Source organism: Lycorma delicatula, chromosome 4 (assembly GCF_047948215.1).
Source record: "Lycorma delicatula isolate Av1 chromosome 4, ASM4794821v1, whole genome shotgun sequence".
Taxonomy (NCBI): domain Eukaryota; kingdom Metazoa; phylum Arthropoda; class Insecta; order Hemiptera; family Fulgoridae; genus Lycorma; species Lycorma delicatula.
This window is the reverse complement of record NC_134458.1, coordinates 192,288,700-192,309,187: the sequence shown is the minus strand read 5'-3', so window position 1 is coordinate 192,309,187 and position 20,488 is coordinate 192,288,700. Positions and strand designations below refer to the sequence as shown.

Genomic DNA, 20,488 nt, shown 5'->3' with positions numbered 1-20,488 from the left:
ATTTATGAAATATTAGGATAGAATAAAAGATCCTTTATTACTTGTATTACTAGATCGGTATTATTCGTATCAGATTTCTAGTGTGTCATATAAATTAAAATATTCCGTTAAGTCAACTCTGCTTACTGCTTACTGCTTACGAACTTACGGTTTTTATTATTAGATTATTTGGTGAATAATCAAAAATGAAAAAGAAACAATCGTGCAGGAAAAAGAAACATAATAGCCAGAAATATATCTGAAAATAAGAGGAACAAGATGTGAAAACCAAAGAAAGAATAAAACGATTAATAGAGAATGATTAATATAAAGAGAGAGAAATTTTGAAAATTAGAGAACGTGTACACAAATTAAGATGAGAAGAATTATATGAAACTAAAGAGCGATTAAATGATCGGCAATAAAATACAAATAAACGAATTGATGATCAACTTCGACTTGGGGAGAATCTTGTCCGACAATATCACAGGAGTAATCAACTAACATATCGACATGTATATGTTGTTCTTATCAGGGTCTATTTTTCAGTCAACTTCAATGTAGATGAAATTAAAGTAGAAAATCCAAAAATAACACGATCCTAAATAATAATTTTCAATTAATATTATATAATCAGATGTTTCACTAACTCTATTACATATACAAATATGTAATAATGTCTATTAAATTACATGTAACATTTTTAAAAGTACGTAAAATTTTATTTCGCTAATAACTTCTGATCTTTTTCCATATTTTCTTTTTTTTATTATTGAATTATTATTTACTTGCAAACATTTTTTTTACAATCAGAGATTAATAATTATTAATAAATTAATATATTTAAGTTAAAAAAAAAAGTTGATGAAGTCGGATTCGAACCGACGTGCCTTCCTCTTGTAAGAACCAAATATTTCAATAAGTTAAATTTTATTTGGCTATAACACTGGAACCGATGAAAATTAAAAAAAGTCCAAAATTAAAGTTAAAAAAAGTCCAAAATTCAACTTTTTTAATTTTGGTCTTTTTCGGGCAGTTTCCATCCAGTCGATTTCAATCTAAAAGGGGAGGTGCATAAGTAGATATTACAACAGTCCTAAATCCAAAATTTCAACATCCTACAGCTAATCGTTTTTGAGTTATGCGAGACAAATATGTACGTACAGAGGTCACACTGAAACTGGTCAAAATAGATTCAAGGATGTTCAAAATGGATATTTCTATTGAAATCTAAAAACCGAGATTTTTCATGATCACAATACTTGCTTTACTTTATACAAGGAAGTAATAAATAAAATAAGGTATGAAATCAAACGAAAATTCAATGTTATGAAGCGTTTAAACAAATAATATAATGGCTGACCAATAAAATTTCAGATATTTTTAATATGTTTATATTACAGAGTTTCCTGTTCTACGCTTCAAATATTATTCATTTATTTAATTTTACCGCTCACCTTTTTTTGTAACGGGTACCAAGATTCAACTTCCGAGAAAATTTAGACATATCATCGCGTTGCAAATCCCCCATCTCCCGATTCCCCCGATCCCCCTTTTTCCAAAAAAAAAATATCACTATACCTTTCATATTAAGTAAAATATCGAATTCGTTCAAAAATCCTACTATTCTTTGGATAAGGGCCTAAAACTTACATAAGTAAAGTTTTTTGATATCGCCAACCGTTGGATCAGGGCGTTGAAAAAATGGGGTTTTGAAGACAAAAAAATCATACCTCCTTTAATAGGCACAGTATCAAAACGGTTTAAAGTGGTCGTTGGTCCTTAAATATTATCTAAAACTTTTGTCGGAAACAATTTTTGATATGACAACCCTTACGGTAAGGGATGACCAAATTGTGATGGGGCTTGTCGTATGCTAAACATGCAACCGTTGTCGTATTGAATAAATTTGAAGTTTTTCTTAACTTTAACGTGGAAATCTTTTTTATACCCTACTTAGCACCCTTTCGGCGTGCCGAAATGGATTTTATTTTTAATGAAAAGTACATAAAATTTTATTTCATTAATAACTTGTGATATTTTTTCTTTTTTTTCTTTATTGTTGTTATCGAATTATTTTGTACTTTTAATTTTTTTTTACAATCGCAGGTTAATAATTATTAAAAATCAATATATTTAAATTACAAAAAAAAGCCTTCCTCTTGTATATCCAAATACTTCACTTGGTGGCTATAACTGTGGAACCGATGAAAATAACTACCGCTTATGATACATCGTTGAAAAGCTCTCAAGGAGGACTGATTACTGCAGTTAACAAATTCAAATGTTTGGGGATTTTGGGGTTTTTTTGGAAACTGGTCCGATCGATTGCAACCTATACGGAAGGAGCATAGCTACATGTTACAAAAGTCCTAAATCCAAACTTTCATCATCCTACGGCTAATCGTTTTTGAGTAATGCGAGATACATATGTACAGACGTCACGCCGAAACTAGTCAAAATGGACTCGGGGATGGTCAAAATTGATATTCCGTTGAAATCTGTCGCGATCACAATACTTCCTTTACTTTCTACAAGGAAGTAAAAGCTAATCGTTTATATACGAGTAGAAAACAAAAGTAAATTTATTAAACACAATAAAAACAAACCAATTTCTCCTTTTTAAACTGTATAATTATATAATACATTATCTACAAGAGAAATTCACACACAGTAAATTACGAAGGAATTAACCACAATTAGTGAAACTAATAATAAAATAAAATTATTATACATTTTTTGTTTAAAAAAACAATAAATTTAAATACCGAGTTTATAAGGAAAAACTTTCAAGGTGCACGAAAATAAACCACATCGAAATTACGTCAAACATCCTATAATGATAAAATACATTAATTTTTAATATCCAGACAAATAACGAAAAAAGAAATTCATAAAAAAACAAGCAGATAATTAAATGAACCTATGAAAAAAGCAGATTAATATAGGATAAAGAATTGGAAAGGCGTTGTTTTAATTATAGAAAAAAGGGTTTTAAATTAAATAATAACATTTTTATTGCATTTTGAAATCAACTGTCCGACGTAAATAGAGCCTCTCCTCGAACCTCTGCACGGATTTCTCCAAAATTTCATTCAATAAAATACGATGGGTTGAGACCTTTAAAATTACTGGATCTTATATGAAGAAAAAACCACCAGGCCTTCCCCGTTCAGTTCAAACTCCGGAAAACGCTGACAGAATAAGAAGGAGACTTCTTGTGAGTCCAAAATTATCCGTTAGGCGACAGGCTCTAGCGCTGGGTGATCTCAAATTTCACCCGTACGAAATAAGATCATCCAGCAGCTAACCGAAAGGAATTTTATGTAACGCAAACAAGTTTTTGTAATAACGAACGACATTCTTACGGAAGACGGAAACGGCCTAATAATGATGGGTAACAAATCCTGTTTCCATCTGGAAGAATATGTAAATGTATAGAAATGTCGGTACTGCGTGTCGGAGAATCCACGGAACTACACCAAAAATCTCCCCACAGCTTAAGAGTAACATTAGGGTGCGGTGTCTCCAAGATAGCAATTAGAGTGATCCAACAGGAAACAAGGAGGCGTTAGGAAGAATACAACACCTATGAGAAGTCCTGGTGCAGGTGAAGAAAGGACCGGAGAGCGAAAGGGTGAAGGACAGCCCCCTGCAGAGCCGTGGTTCGTCCGCGCATGCGTGGATGGGCGACGGTGAGGAAACATGGAGATTCTGGATCCCTCGAGCTTAAAGGAACATCCCGGGGATTTGTTATGCTTAATTGCGGATCCAACCCCGAAAGAGGAGTTGGTGAGATAGGAAATTCAGTCGGTAGTGCGCAGGTATATATACGCACATTCAATAATATCTTGACGAACCTGTCAGCGAATCCGAATCTTTGCCCGTAATCGGGATTCTTCCGACTCACCTACAAAAAAACAAAACAAAATTACAAAAATATATTCGATTACATTTTAAAACAATATTTTTTAAAAAAGCTTTTATTTAACTAATATTAATATTAACACTAATAAAATAAAAAGCAAACAAATTAGAAAAACCCTCTAAAAAGTAAAAAATAAGAATTAAATCAAATTGAGAATTTTAAACAAAAAAATATAATATATTAACAAATATAAAAATAGACTGAAAAGTAAAAAATAAATTATATAAATATCTAATAAATAACCGATAAATAAATATAATAATCGTAATGAAAATATTTAGTTAAATAAAACAGTGGCGCAGTTTTTATAATTTATTTAAAACAACACAACATTTATTTTTACAACAATTAATCTTCATTTTCATTTTCAATAACGACGCGAGGAGGCGGAAAGGTCTGCTGGAACCTCTCCTGTTGAGACTGACTATCTACAAGTAACAATCTGGGAAAATGCACCCGCTTGCTTTCTTTGTACGTCTTCTCACGTAGTTGAAGTTCATCTTCGAATTCTGCTTGTAATCTAAGCCAAATTGAACGCACTCTTTCCGCTAAAAGTTTCATTTTAATTAATTATGAATTTTTATTTAACGAATTCAAAATTACGATTAAAATTATAATAATTAATCATTTTTCAGATTACCGTCAAAATGTAATAACTTTGAGCAAGATTTCTAAATTTAATTTTTTTTTTTTTTTATCTTGTCAACCCTTAAAGGTCATCTCGGTGCAAATTTGAACCGTCAAAGAATTAAAACTTGAGTTATTGTACTGCAGATAAATGAAGTATATACATACGTATACTAAACAACCTCATTAAACAAAAAATATATTTTAAAATACAGCAAATGTCTATAAATACTTATTCGAAAAGATTGTTATAAAAACTGCGCCACGCTTTTATTTAACTAAATATTTTCATTACTTTTAATTTTAAAATTTAATAATTATTACATTTATTTATTTTTTATGTTTTACAAAAAAATAATAATTATTTTTTTGTTTAAAATTCTCAATTTGATTTAATTCTTATTTTTTATTCTAATTTGTTTCCTTTTTTTATTAATGTTAATATTAATATTAGTTAAATAAAAGCTTTTTTAAAAAATATTTTTTTATATGTAATCAAATGTAATTTTTTTGTATTTTTTACATTTCAGTCTTAATGAACAATAAACTTTTTAGATCCAAAAAAATATTCTTAATAATATTTACATTTGAATATTATTGTTTGTTCAAGTTCGTTTGTTTATTAAGACAAAAAAGTAAAAATATTTATTTTTACAAATGGAAGTTACATAGGTGTACCAAATTTCATTGATTTTCATACGATAGATAAAAAAATATAGCAGTTGCAAGATTTGATTATTCTTAAAGTTAGTTAAATAAAAACTTTGTTTGTTTATTAAGACTAAAAAAAAATATTTATTTTTACACATCGAAGTTACATACGTGAATCAAATTTCATTGATTTTCATACAATAGATCAAAAGATATAGCAGTTGCAAGATTTGATTAAAACTAAAGCAAGTTAAATAAAAGCTTATAAGAAGATTGTTGGTCCTTCCTTGTTTGAAAGAGGGGTGAACCGCCCCCCTCAATAGTAGCCCCTTACAGTAGCGCTACATCGACCTTTTAAATAACTTCCTGCGTCCAGACCCGGAGAGCCAACGGGTGAACACAAGAGAAATGCGGTTTCCAATAGCTCACTCGGCATGAATATCGATTGAACTGGTTCGACAAATGTTTCCTGGACACGTCATTTCACGATTCCGCGATATTTCTTCCCGATCAATCGATTTGCGATTTCTTTTTGTGGGATTACCTGAAATCAAGAGGTATACGTGAACAAGCCACAGACAACCGAAGACCTGAAAATTTCCATTTGTCAACAATTGAAGCTGTATCGCATGAAATTTTGGAGGAGCCTCCCAAAAAAAAAAAATTAAAAGGTACTGCGACATGCAATTAATCTGTTTTCATAAGAAATAGAGAAAAAAAGAAAGATTTTCTTGCGTTAAACCGAAAAAATGTCATTTTTTACCACGAAATTTTGTGTTTTACGTCAGATATCATTAGAAAGAATGGAAGTACAGTTCTGGAATCCATTTATTAATATTTTCAGATAAAAACCCATAAGAAACAACTAAATTCGCCCCTTAATTAACCCTCCCAGAATTTTTAGGAAGTCTTCATTTCCCCAGGAAAATCAAAATCCAGGCGAAATATTTCGCCACCGTAACTCCCTAAGAAAGCGTTTTCGAACCTATATTTATGTGAACGTTTTTACCAATTTTTATCTAAAGAATTAGCTCCTGAGAAATTGATGTACAGTTTTGAAACCTCTGTACAATTCTAGTGATAATTATAATATCGCTTATAGAAGTTAACACGATTCTGAAATGCCTCTGATTTTTTTTCTTTCCAGGCTGAAGTTCTACTTCTGCTGCAATAATATAGCTATAAAAATAATATAGAACGATCAACAAAAATTTGGGGATCAGGGTTTTGAAAAACGTCTACGTTTCAAGACCTCCACTGATAAAAAAAAATGTATTATAAAGAAATTGCAGAGAATATATTTAGGTAAATCTGTAGAGCTTTACTTTATGATTAACACAGAGTGTTCATAAAGTCTTTCCAGATTACAATTTACTACTATAAAACTATTACCGTTACAGCTGTGCGATTTGTGACAAAAGAAAGAGAATATTATCAAGTTTTTTTTTTTTATATTGGTTTTTTACAAGTAGAAACAGAGTAGAAGCCACTGGGATCAATTTTTTACAAAACGGCGTCAATCCAGGAAAAAACGCAATGTGTGTTTTGATATGACGAGTAGAAATCACCGATTACTGTGCGGCGAAATTTTAGAAGGGTATACGGACGACCAGCACCTGATACGAAGAGTATCGTTGCGCTGAATGCATATTTTAAGGAGAGTGGAAGTGTAATCGACCTTCCGGGAACAGGGCAGCAATCCGTTAGTAAACAGAAGGTCGAGGTTGTACGGCAAGCATTTCTACACAGCCCTTCCAAATCTACCTGTCATGCATCTCGTGAACTAGGGATTCTTCCGTCAATAATGCATAAGATTTTACACAAGAAACTAAGGTTGGACGGGTTCAGATACTGCAACATCTACAGCCACATGTCGGCCCTCGTCGTGCTGCCTTTGCGACCGAGATTTTGCAAAGGATGATAACGACATCGCGTGTTTTTCACATAAGACTACTTTCTAACCTCAGGGAATATGGCTGGCTACCAGCCAGATTAAGGTTCCAAGCGCTTTAATGGTGGTCAGGTACTTGCTGGCATTCAGCGGCCTAGGCGTGGCAGCGGTTGCTGTCTTTGACGAGATAAATTTAATTATTGATGGTCATATATCTTTTAATAGGTGACGGGGCGCGCCTACACGTTTTAGTTATGTATGACAAGTGAACGGTAGAACACGCAAACGAGTGGTATGTGGTACCACGCAGTTAGGTAACCTCTAGGAGGTATTTAGGACACTGGTCGCAAAACTGTTTCGAGGCTCAGTAGCCGTTTATGGCACAGATATTCGGTCTTATGCTTTACGGCGATCGAATGACGGGTGGGGGGGGGGGAAATGCCAAGCAAACACCTCAAAGAAAGTAAACAAGCATAATGTGAGAATACGGGACTCAGAAAATCCGTATCTTACTAGAGAAAAAATTACAGATTTTCATAATATGAATCTTTGGTGCGGTTTCATGCTTTCACGATTCAATTTCCGGAAAATTACGATATTTACCAAGACGCTTACCAAATATTAATGTGATTCGTCTATCCGAACTTGAAATATAAATTTTTATGTAAAAATAACAAAATGGCAGACAGGGGAGAACAAAAGAGAAATTGCTATTTTTCCTAAGGATATGTTTGTTTAGTTTTACAAGTAGAAACCGAAAAAGTATGTATTTATGTGTGTATAAATATGTATACATATATAGAAAGAAACAAATCAAGTTAACTAAAAAAAAACAAATTATTTTTATTTAACATCAAAAATTAAAGAGTTACAAGGGAAAATAAGAAGAAAAAAATTAAATTTCTGAATGAGTGCCTTGTAATTATTATATTTCTTAAAATATAAGAAAGTTCGGTAATGATGTTTACGCGCGCGCGCACTCACAAACACACACAAAGAGAGAGAGAGCGAGAGAGAGACAGATTGAGAGTGTGAGAGATAAATGTAGAAGTTGACTCGAGAAATTATTTATACAGAATTACACTAAAAATAGAATGACTAAATATATTTAAAATATAGTTATAGAAAGCCTTTCTAAACAGATTTGATGAACCGTTTCTCTGCTCAAAACGGATATATATATTCCCTTCTGAGAATCTAATCAAATCATTAGGAAGCCTTAAGCGACATCTTCACACAGTAAGACTAAGTTACTCTCTCATCAGTAATTAGTTAACGAGAGAAGCGACGACAAACTTAACTCAAAAAGGTTTATATTTCTCAAACTTAATTTACGTGAAAATAAAATGAATTTATCAAAACACAACCGTAAGCTTGTAATAAAAAATCTGATGTAGACACCACATGATTTCCTTGTACGCCTATTAAATTGCACATACATATTTTTTGCTGCACTTCATTTTAAAGTGAGATACGGTCCTCCAATTCTTTAATAAAGTGGACAGTTACACGATTATTAACATCAAGTATTTATACAATTATTAATTCACGAAATATTATGATAAAGTAAAAGTCCCTCGATTACTCGTATTACTAGATCAGTATTATTTCTAGTGTGTCGTATAAACTAAACTCCTGTATACTGCTTACGAACTTACGGTGCAAAATATTCGGTTTTTATTATTGGATTATTTGGTGAATAATCAAAAATGATAAAACAAACAATCATAAAGGAAAAGGGAAGATAACGAGAAGAAATATATCTCGACAAAACGACAAGAATATGAATAAGAAGAGGAAGAAAATGTTAAGAACAAGGGAAGAATGAAAAGATTAAATTAAGATGATGAATATAAAGAGAGAGAAAATTTGAAAAGTAGAGAACGTGTACACAAATTAAGATCAGAAGAATTATATGAAACCAAACAGCGATTAAATGATAGGCAACAAAAAAGAAATAAACGAAATGATGTTCAACTCCGACTTAGGGAGAATACTGTCCGACAATATCAGAGGAGTAATGAACTAAAAGATAAGAATTTTTTGCAGTTTATTAAAGATCGTGCATGAATGCCTCACTGTATATGTTGTTCCTGTCAGGGTCTATTTTTCAGTCAATTTTATAGTACATAAAATTAAATAGAAATTGCAAAAATAATACGATTGTAAACTGTAATTTTCAATAAATATTAAATAATCAGATGTTTCAACAAATGTATTACATATACACATAAATAATAATGCCTATTAAATTACATGTACACATTTTTAAAAGTACATAAAATTTTATTTCATTACTAAATTCTGATTTTTTTTTATATTTATTTTTGTATTGTTATTATTGAATTACTATTTATTGTAAAAAAAGTTTCACAATCAAAGATTAATAATTATAAATAAACGATATATTTAAATTAAAACAAAAGGGGGGAAAAAGTCGGATTCGAACCGATATGCCTTCCCCTTGTAAGATCCAAATATTTCATTAATTAAACGCTTACTAGGCTATAACTGTGGAACAAATGAAAATAAATACTACTTATATGGTATATCGTTAAAAAGCTCTCAATCAGAGCTTATTACTGAAGTTAAGAAAAAAATCCAAACTTACTTGAATTTTGGGCTTTTTTGGACACTTTCGGTCCAGTCAATGATATCAAAAGAGAAGGTGCACAACATTACAACATTCCTAAATCCAAAATTTTACGGATAATAGTTTTTGATTTATGCGAGATAAATTCGTACACAAGTCCCGCCGTAATTAGTCAAAACGGATTCAGGGATGGTCAAAATGGATATTTGCGTTGAAATTTGAAAACCGAAATTTTTCGCAATAGCAATACTACAAGGAAGAAAAAACAAAAAATAAAAAAAAACGACATTTTAATGTTAAAACAAGTAGATAAGATTAGAGCTTTTATGGAAATTTAAACCATATTAAAAACGTTTTATCAACATAATACAAAGTGAGCCAAAAAATACGCAACCCACAAATTAAAATTAAAAAAAAAAATCTTTATTAATATGATATACTCTACTGTATTGTATAGGTGAAGAAAAAGATATTTATATTTCTGACAACAGATTCATGAAACGTCCTCCATCAGTCGTTAGACGTGCTTCAACACGTTTCTCCGTGTTAATTTGCTATTCGAATTATCGTTGCGCTTATGCGAGATATTTCGTCTTCGTCATTGTAGCTGAGTAGGTCGATTATGTGAGGATCGTTTTTATAGAACTTATCTTTTAAATGATTCCAAAGAAAAATTCGAGGGAAAGTAAATGTGGCAATCTAGACGGTCATAGTCCGCCAAAATATGTTCCCCAAATAACTCAATCATTGTTGTACTATTCGCTGTTTCACCGTCTTGCTGCAGCCCCGTTGGTCAGACCCTAACAGTGCCACGAATTCTACAATGATATTCTGGTAAAATTCAGAGTAGTTATCGTTTCCATGAAAAAGATTGGTCGTAAAATTCTTTTCCGCGAAAACGCAAACGGGATCTTCATGAATGTAACAGGGTCTTCATGGAAAATGTCAGGGTTTTTTGAAATTCTATAGACTGTCTTTTTCTGTGTAGCCTTCAAAACCACCGTAAGATATTAGTTCAGAGGATGATATGTACGAGTGTAAAAAAAGTGTAGTCTTGTATAGTCTCAGTTCTACCGTTCCTGAGATGTATGGTTAATTGAAACTCAACCACCAAAAAACACCGGTATCCACGATCTAGTATTCAAATCCGTGTAAAAATATCTGGCTTTACTAGGACTTGAACGCTGGAACTCTCGACTTACGTGTCCCAACCGCTCACTTGTCATATATTTGCTAAAACGGGTAAACGCATCCCGTCAACTACTAAAAATATATATGACATTCATAAATAAAATTTATTTCGTCCAGGTAGCAACTCGCTGCCACGCCTAGATTGCTGAATGCCAGCACGTACCTATCCACCATTTTACAGCGCTAAAAAAATCAGCTGATTTGGTATCGTATGTTACAGTCTAACCAAAAAAGTCACCTGTTGCCAACACACAAATTCCCGCCGGTAAAAAACCAAATTTCCCTCCGTAATATGTTTTCAAATTGAGGATAGCGAAGCTTTTGGCACACTCTGTATTATACGTTTAAAGCACAGACGTGATTAAATCCAATAACAACTTAAAAAAAAATGATGCGAACACCATATTCCTTGCACGATATCATTTATTAAACAAGGAATAATCATAAAAATTGTATTATCTCTGTGAATGTGATATGTATTATATATAAATGAATTTTCTAACAAATTTGCTTATGTGGAATGCTTAAATGTTGTTTATTATGTATTATTGTAGATATTTAAAGCAAATTCTAAATTAATAACAAATTTTGATAATACAAATGTAGTGTCTTACCTTTTTTCATATCAGTATCATTTTGTAAAAAACAGAAATCTTTGTTTTGTGAGGGAAAGAAATATCTGCGAGACTCTTACCGTACGGTTTACAATTCCATTGTCATTTATTTTGGAATACACTGCGTTTTGTTAGATTATTCTTTTATTTTTTTTATGAATTACTGATTGTTATCATTGATTTATTATTAAAATCTATTGCCTTAGAACAAACAAATTGAATTTTACGACCAATTTTTTTTTTTGATAGTCACATCATTCACTTCTAAATATATTTTTTTCTTTTTTAATAAAACTACGAGGTATGTGAGAAAAGTAATGAGACTGACTTTTTATATACCAAAGTTTTTATTTTTTTCAAACAACAATATTATCCCCTTCAAATTAGTTTCCTTAGGCAGCTATACACCGGCAGAGTCGTTGTTCCCACTCCTGGTAGCAGGAGTTATGGTTTTTTTTTTATTTTCTGTTTTTATTTTATTACTTTTCATTTGCTGTATTAAACAAACAATAGAATTTTGTCCTAATTTTTATCCCTTAATATTAATATTATTTAATAATAAATTCGATTTCTTAATATGTTCATGCATCCTCGCGCGTTCAAAGAAAGCGCCAAGAGTAACGTGGCGCGTAACTGCAATCGCCCTGTTTCGTTGAAGTTCGGCATCCTCACTTGCCTGTCGCGAGACACAAGTAACAAACCGGTAGACACAGCGTTGCCAGATCGCTCGCAGTGTTGCCAATCTCATTACTTTTCTCCCACCCATCGTAGTATAACGACCTTCACGAATCTAATATCCAAGATGTAATATTGCACTTATTACTTTCTAACTGGAACCCTCAGATTGTTATCGTTAAATTCGATTTTACCAATCGAATGTATTACTTTTTTTAATAAAACTAGTATAATCTCTGTAAACTAATACTTTTTTTTTGTTTAAAGAAGTGATGGGAATTACAAAAATTGTTTCATCTTCAGTTCTTTCATTTACTATTAAAACAAGGTGTAGTATGTTTTCTTTATTTCAAGTACATTATCAAGTTTTTGTACGGTATTTAGTACTATCAAGTACTGCTATCTAGCCGTACGATTCGTGAACCCACCGTTTTTTAAGGAAAAACTGATATATTCGAGTCCCGCGGTTCATCAAATGGAAGAAAAAACGTTGTCTAACAAAATTCCAGGTATTTTATGAAAACCCACCGGGTTGGTCTAGTGGTGAACGCGTCTTCCCAAATCATCTGATTTGGAAGTCGAGAGATCCACCGTTCAAGTCCTAGTAAAGCCAGATATTTTTACACGGATTTGAATACTAGATCGTGGATACCGGTGTTCTTTGGCGGTTGGGTTTCAATTAACCACACATCTCAGGAACGGTCGAACTGAGAATGTACAAGACTAACACTTCATTTACACTCATACATATCATCCTCATTCATCCTCTGAAGTATTATCTGAAAGGTAGTTACCGGAGGCTAAACAGGAAAAAGAAAGAAAGAAAGAAAAGGTATTTTATGAAAATATCTTTTATTACAAATATAATTGAACTGAAATATAATGTTTTCATGCTTTTTCCGCAATTTTCATTCACTTTTACATTAGGTCATGTTTAGAACAGTAAACATAGTTCGTTAAAATCGCCGTGCTGTCCAGTTTTGCGGATTGTTACAGTTGGAGTTTTAACAAACTTTTTGTATTGTTTTCCTATGAGATTCTCGGAGCACAACATGAATACGATACGCATACAGGTTCAGCTTCAATGTAGCACTATGAACACACCCGTAAAGACATGCCGGTTTGTTGACACAATTTTCGTAACGACTTTCTTGGTGAACGTAGGAAGAATACGCGGATACTTTCCAAGGACGCATCATTTAAAACCGTACGTAATCAGGACCGTTTGCATTAATCCAAACTTCCGATTTCTCTATAAAAAAAAAGCGACTACGCGTAAAACGGTTATTTTATTTGATACCCGCGATTCAAGAAAAGGCACCCTAAACTATTTCTGACATTTTAAGAATGACTGGAATTTAATGAATTTTTCAACAATTTAAGCCCGCGAAGAGACGCTCACAACTTACTCACCAGCGACATAAAAAATGAGGGAAATTACTGGGTTCTCCGGTGCTACTGTTTAACTACTTATTCACCTGTTACCAACACAAAGGCAAAAACCTAAATTCACTCTACAACATGTTTTCAAATTTAGCGTAGCATATCTTTCGGGTCACTTTGTATAATCAGGTTAAATCCGATATGATGTACAACCGTGATTAAATACAATAACAATTTTAATAAATCTGATGTGGACACGATATGACTTCCTTGTACGATTTCGTTTAAACAACGAATAATCATAAGAATTGTATTACATATAAGTGAAATGGGGCCGGTAAGAGTTTTATAGCCAATTTGCTTATTATATGGAGCACTTGAACATCCTTTATTATTTATTATTGTAGATATTTAAAGAAAATTGTAAATTAATAACAGATTTTCATAATAGAAATGTAGTGTCTTACCTTTTTTTGATTAACAGTATCGTTAACAGTTTTATTTATATTACAGAAATTTTTATTTTTTTGACCGGAACAAATGATATCTTTCTTTTCCTGTCTATCCTCCGGGAATCACCATTCAGGCGTTACTTCACAGGAAAATATATACGAGTGTAAATGAAGTGTAGCCTTGTACAGTCACAGTTCGACCATTCCTGAGATGTGTGGTTAACTGAACCCCAACCATCAAATAACACCGGTATCAACGATCTGGTATTCAAATCCGTGTAAAAGTAACTGCGTTTTTTGAGCGGAAAAAATGATATCTGCGAGACTCTTACCATACGGTTTACAATTTCATTGTAATTTTTTTAGATAAGAGATTAATATAAAAATGAAAGTCCGAGATCGTAATAAAATTAAAATTAATTTTAGTGAAAAAAACATGAAGTAATTAAAGTTTGGGGAATTACTTCGAAAATTTTTTTCTTTTTTTTAAATACTTAAAAAATGTAATTATTTTTAGTTACCTATTTAATTGGCTAAATTAATTTTCCTAGGAAAAGTCCTTCGTCAAAATAAATGTTGAACGCCCAGTAAATGATGATTGGAAGACAAAAAATCCAGATGACATTCAAACATCCGTTGGAATACCTAAAAATATAAACGTGTGCGTTAATATAAATGGAAAAGAAAACAGAAAACATTAGCAAAAATTAAAACGAAAATAATTTCAGCGTAAAATATACAGACATTTATCATATACAACAGACATAATTTTAACGTTGAAATAAATTACATAAAATAGTTTAATTCTTTTTCAAGGTTATCAGAATGTATTGATAACTCGATAAGAAGTAACAATTCGTACTTAAAGTTCACATATAAATAAATAAATAAAGGAAACAATCTTGAATTTGCATAACGTAAAATTTTCCCCGTGCATATACAAAGTCCGTAAATAAAGTAATGAAACCGGTTCAAAAAAACGTATTATTTAGAATTCAATTATACCATAGACTCTTATCATCTTCGAAATAGTTCCTTTGTAAAGCCACGCAACGCTTCAAACGGTTTTCCCACTTTTCAAAGCAATTTTAGAACTCCGAAACTGGAATATCCTTAAGATGGTTGGTTTCGTTTTGTTTTGCTGATTTCTACTGTTCCAAAATGGTGTTCTTTGAGGTGTTTTTTTAAAGTCGGTAAGAGGAAAAGTCGCAGGGAGTCAAGTCAGGTGAATAAGATCCTTGAGGAACTACAGGAATGTTTTTCTTTGCCAAAAACTCATTAACTGACAGTGCAGTGTGACAAGGTGCATTTTCATGATGCAGCATCCAATTGTCTTTGATGGCTAGGAACTCTTTTCCCCAGTCTTTCAAGAATTCCTCGATAAACATATTGATTTACAGACTGTCCTGCAGGCAAAAACTTCTTATGGACAATGTCATTACTATCGAAAAAACAAATTAGCGTGATTTTTATCTTTGATTTGCTCATTTTTGTTTTTTTTTTTTGGACATGCTCTGGCGTTTTGTTTCTGGGTTGTACTCAAATATTCAAGATTCATCACCAATAATAACATTTTACAGAAAATCAGGATCGGTTTTAATTCGCTCTAGAAGATCGCGGCACACTTCCTCTCTATTGTTTGTTCTGTTCAACATTGAGGTTTTTTGGGAACAATTTTGCACTAACCTTTTTCATGTCCGACTCGTTTGTCAAAATTTGATGGTTTGTGGTACGGTTCAAATTCAGTTGTTCTGCAATCATTCTCACAATTAATCGCCGGTCGTACCGTATCAAGTCGCTGATTCGCTCAACATTGTCGTAACTTTTTGACGTTAACGGTCTTCCAGAGCGTGGATGGTCCGCAACTGATTCCCGGCCATTTTTCTTTCTTTTTCCTGTTTAGCCAGTGGGAATTACCGGTCAAGTATTACTTCAGAGGATGATATGTATGAGTGTATACGAAATTTAGTCTTGTACAGTCTCAGTTAACCATACTGAAACCCAACCACCAAACAACAGCGGTACCCGCGATCTAGTATTCAAATCCGTATAAAAGTTTCCCGGCGATCTGAAAATGCTTTAAACCACCTAATAACTTGGTTCGTGACAGACCGTTATCTTTATACGACCTTTTCAATTTTTAAAACGGTTTCAGTAGCATTCTCAACGAATTTAACAAAAAAGTTGATTGCTCATGATTAGTACGAATCATTTTTGCAACGCACAACAAAAACTCGTTTCACAAAAGGTTTGTTTACGTCTCACGTGGCAACAATGGACCAAAAATATTAATACCTAATATAAACCAGCTGTTGATATAACCATATGTTTACTACTAGTAGCTTCACAGTGTTGCCAATTTGGCTGTCAAAAAAAAAAATTGCCTCATTACTTTATTTACATACCTCGTAAGTCTATATCATCAGCACATATAAATTTTCTGAAATCACATCAGTCTCTGAAAACGAATAAAATTTTTTTAAACGGATTTATGCTAGTAGTAAAATTTGTTATTAGAGTTTAAATATTAAAAATCAACTCAATTTATTTTAAATTCTATATCTACAAGAATAAAATTTACAGATGCCCCACAAGGAAGTCGACTTACGTCTCAAGTGTATACTTCTCATCAAAATAATGAACAAAGTTCATAAAAACATAGATCTGTAGAGCGAGATACGGTTAGCGAAAGATTTCGCTCGGAATTCAGCTTCCCCAGTGAAATGAGATCGTAGTGAAAATTTTAGGACGTTAATTGAAGTACGAAATTAGTGGTTTCAAATAGTCTATGAAGTTAAAAATTGAATAAAGTAGATTCCATAACTGCATGTCCAGTAGTTTTCACGATATCGGAATTAAACTGGAAAATCTGTTGTGTGAAAACAGTTTTTATAAATTTGTAATATAATAATTTTGTTATAAGACTAATAATGGGTAAATTTAAAAAAAAATCTTATAGAGAATTTAATTCTGATAATATTGATGTAAATAAGACCTTTTTTCCTGTTTAGCCTGTGGGAATTACCGTTCAAGTATTACTTCGGAGGATGATGTATGAATATAAATAAAGTGTAGTCTTGTACAGTCCTTAGAGATCACTCCTGAGATGTGTGGTTAATTGAAACCCAACCACCAAAGAACACTCGTATCCACGATCTAGTATTAAAATCCGTGTAAAAATAACTTTACTAGGCCTTGAACGCTGGACCTCTCGACTTCCAAATCAGCTGATTTAGGAAGACGCGTTCATAACTACACCAACGTGGTGGGTTGAATAAAGAAGACAAATAAAAATCAAATAAACGATCAAATTTTCAAACAATATCAACATATTCTTGATTTAAAAATTTTAAAGGCGTCTCACTTTTAAAAAAAAATTGATGGGGACACCACATAACTTCCTTGTACGCCTATTAAATTACACATACGCATTTTTTTTTTTTTTTTTTTTTGATGAAAAGTATATTGAATTATATTTCATTAATAACTGCTGATATTTTTTCATACTTTTTTAAAATCAATATATTTTTGTTAAGAAAAATTCAAAAATCATGGACATTTTAGGTCAGTTCGATTGTAATCAAAAGTGGGAAGTGGACAACTAGATGTTACAACAGTCCTACATCCAAAATTTTAACATCCTACGGCTAATCGTTTTTCAGTTATGCGAGATACGTACGTGCAGACATCACGCCAAAACTAGTCAAAATGAACTCATGGATGATCAAAATGGATATTTCCGTTGAAATCTGAAAACCGAAATTTTAGACAAATTTTAGCAAGAATATCGTTGCATAGTATACAAAGTTTAAGGAGAGTGGAAGTGTAATCGACCTTCCAGGAACAGGGCGGCCATCCGTTAGTGAACAAAAGGTCGAGGTTGTACGGCAAGCATTTCTACACAGCCCTTCCAAATCTACCTGTCATGCATCTCGTGAACTTGGGATTCCCCGGTCAATAATGCATAAAATTTTACACAAGAAACTGAGGTTGGACGAGTTCAGATATTGCAACATCTACAGCCAGATGTCGGCCCTCGTCGTGCTGCCTTTGCGACCGAGATTTTGCAACGGATGATAACGACATCGCGTGTTTTTCAGATAATGCTACTTTCTACACCTCAGGGAATATAGCTGGCTACCAGCCAGATTAAGGTTCCAAGCGTTTTAATGGTGGACAGGTACTTGCTGGCATTTAGCGGCCTAGGCGTGGCAGCGGTTGCTGTCTTTGACGAGATAAATTTAATTATTGATGGTCATATATCTTTTAGTAGATGACGGGGTGCGCCTACCCGTTTTAGTTATGTATGACAAGTGAGCGGTAGGATACACAAACGTGTAGTGTGTGGTACCACGCTGTTAGGTAACCTCTAGGAGCTAGTTAGGACACTGTTCGCTAAACTGTTTCGAGGCTCAGTAGGCGTTTGTGGCAGCAAAACGGATGGGCGACCGAATGGGGTGGTGGCGGGAGAATTGCCAAGCAAACACTTCAAGGAAAGTAAACAGGCATAATGTGAGGATTCGGGAAACAGAAAATCCGTACCTTACCGGAGAAAAAAAAGAAAGATTTCCCTAAAGTGAATCTTTTGTGCGGTTTGGTGCACAACAGATTCATCGGTCCCTTCTTTTTCATGGAGCGATCAGTAACAGCTAACATTTACCTGGACCTACGTTGCAACACTGCTGTAACTCGATTAAGTGATTGGAATCTAGGGTGGTTTTCCAGCAGGATGATGGACCACACACGCTGGGGATTACTAGTTCCAAATTTTCTGAATAGATCATTTCACGGCAGATGGATCGGGCGCGACGGTTCCACTCCCTGACCACCACGATCACCAGACATAATTCCCTTAGATATTTTTCCTTTTATACGACAGTCGTACCTGATCTGGACGCATTGAGGATAAGAATAACTGAAGATATTGCTAATGTTATCGAAGAAATGTTTACCAACAAGTGGCGTGAAATTGATTATCGGTTGGACATTCTACGAGCGAAAATAAACGAACATGTTGAAGTTTATGACAAGGTACAAAAAAAAATTGATAATTTTTTCTTTCTTTTGCCACAAACCGCACAGCTGTAACTGTAATAGCTTTCTGTAATAAATTTTTGTAATTACGGAAAGACTTTATGAACACTCTGTATGTTATATAAATCGTAAGCGCCCGTACTCGACACAAATCACAGATAAGACACTAATTAATTAGTGAACAGCTGTACAGCTTGATTCAAATTTTGTTTCAGAAAAGAACAGTGTTGCCAACTTTAGGTTTTCAATCAATTTCAAAAACTTCAAATATTGAAATCGTTTTTTTTTTTTGTAAAATGTTTTAAAACTGTTTTGTTAATTAAAGAAATCGTAATATTTGTTTGTTATTATCTGTCCTTTTTAATTAAATAAATGGATTGCAAAAAATTCCAGAATAAATAATTTCGTTAACTTCTTGTTCTGTTCTTCAGTAAAATATAATTTTTTTTTTAAACTTTCATTTGTTCTTTATCGGCCTTATTTATATAGTTATTTTTAGAATTAAATTATGTAGAACATTCTTTTAATAAATTTTACCGAGTCACTCGATTGTAAACTTAGAAAAACCGGTTTACAAGCGACAAATGTTTCCTTTTTACTTTGAATATCACGAAAAATACTAAAAAAAAGTTCTGGAACCTTTTATTGAATTTTTCAGGTCCAAAAACCATGGGAAACCATTAATTTCGCCCTTCAATTAACGTCCTAAAAATTTAGGTACGACATCCGGTTAAAACTTTTCGTTAACCGTAACTCGCTTACGAAGCGTTTACACATCTATTTTTATGTGAACTTTTTTCATTATTTTGATTAGAGGAATACAAGTGTGTATGAGTTACCTCGGGGACATCCTGTATATAGCACAGACCAGTCATACTAAAACCAAAAAAACACAAAGTAATGTAGTTTTTTTTTTACATAAAAAACTCCTTTCGCGTTATAATCGCACTAATCAAAATAAAAACAAGCATCTCCTTGTTGGATATTAAAATATTAATAAAAAACTGTTAATACAAAGATAATAATAGAAATAAAACTGAAATATTAAAAGATGTGTTAATATTAAGATAAAATACGTCTGTTCAAAAAATAACCGAACTTTTTAGGTAGATTTCATAAGAAAGCTACCTATTGTATTTGGTACCATGATTCGACTTCTAGAAAGATTAGACATATCTTTGCGTTTCACATCCCCCAGACCCTAAAACCACCGTCAGTTCAAAAGTTTATATATATTTCAATTTCTTGTGGACACGATAACTGCCGTCATTTTGCGCCAATCACTTTCAAATTGATACAAAAAATATAACGACCCAAAATCTCGGTTCAGTTCGTTAAAGGGTAAAATCGAACCACGGGGGACCAATGGGGAGGCTTTTTCGAAAACACAAAATATCGCTATAACTTTTTTATTAAGTAAAATATCGAATTCGTTTTAAGTTCCTAATATTCTTTGGATAAGGGCCTAAA

The 20,488-nt window shown here is 32.7% G+C and overlaps 1 protein-coding gene across 8 annotated transcripts in view; it reads right to left on the bottom strand.

The window, feature by feature from the left end:
* The window catches only part of Dus1 (Dihydrouridine synthase 1), a 358,334-nt gene that overhangs the window by 215,812 nt on the left and 122,034 nt on the right, over positions 1–20,488 (bottom strand). For 6 of the 8 annotated variants that reach the window (XR_012756237.1, XM_075364912.1, XM_075364914.1 and 3 more), the window contains one exon: positions 14,506–14,629. The exons of 1 other annotated variant lie outside the window; for it this stretch is intronic. The gene's annotated coding sequence lies outside the window, so the exon portion shown is untranslated. Of the gene's footprint in view, positions 1–2,654; positions 3,890–14,505; positions 14,630–20,488 lie in introns of those variants that run through there. One more of the 8 variants, XR_012756236.1, reaches the window with a different exon arrangement.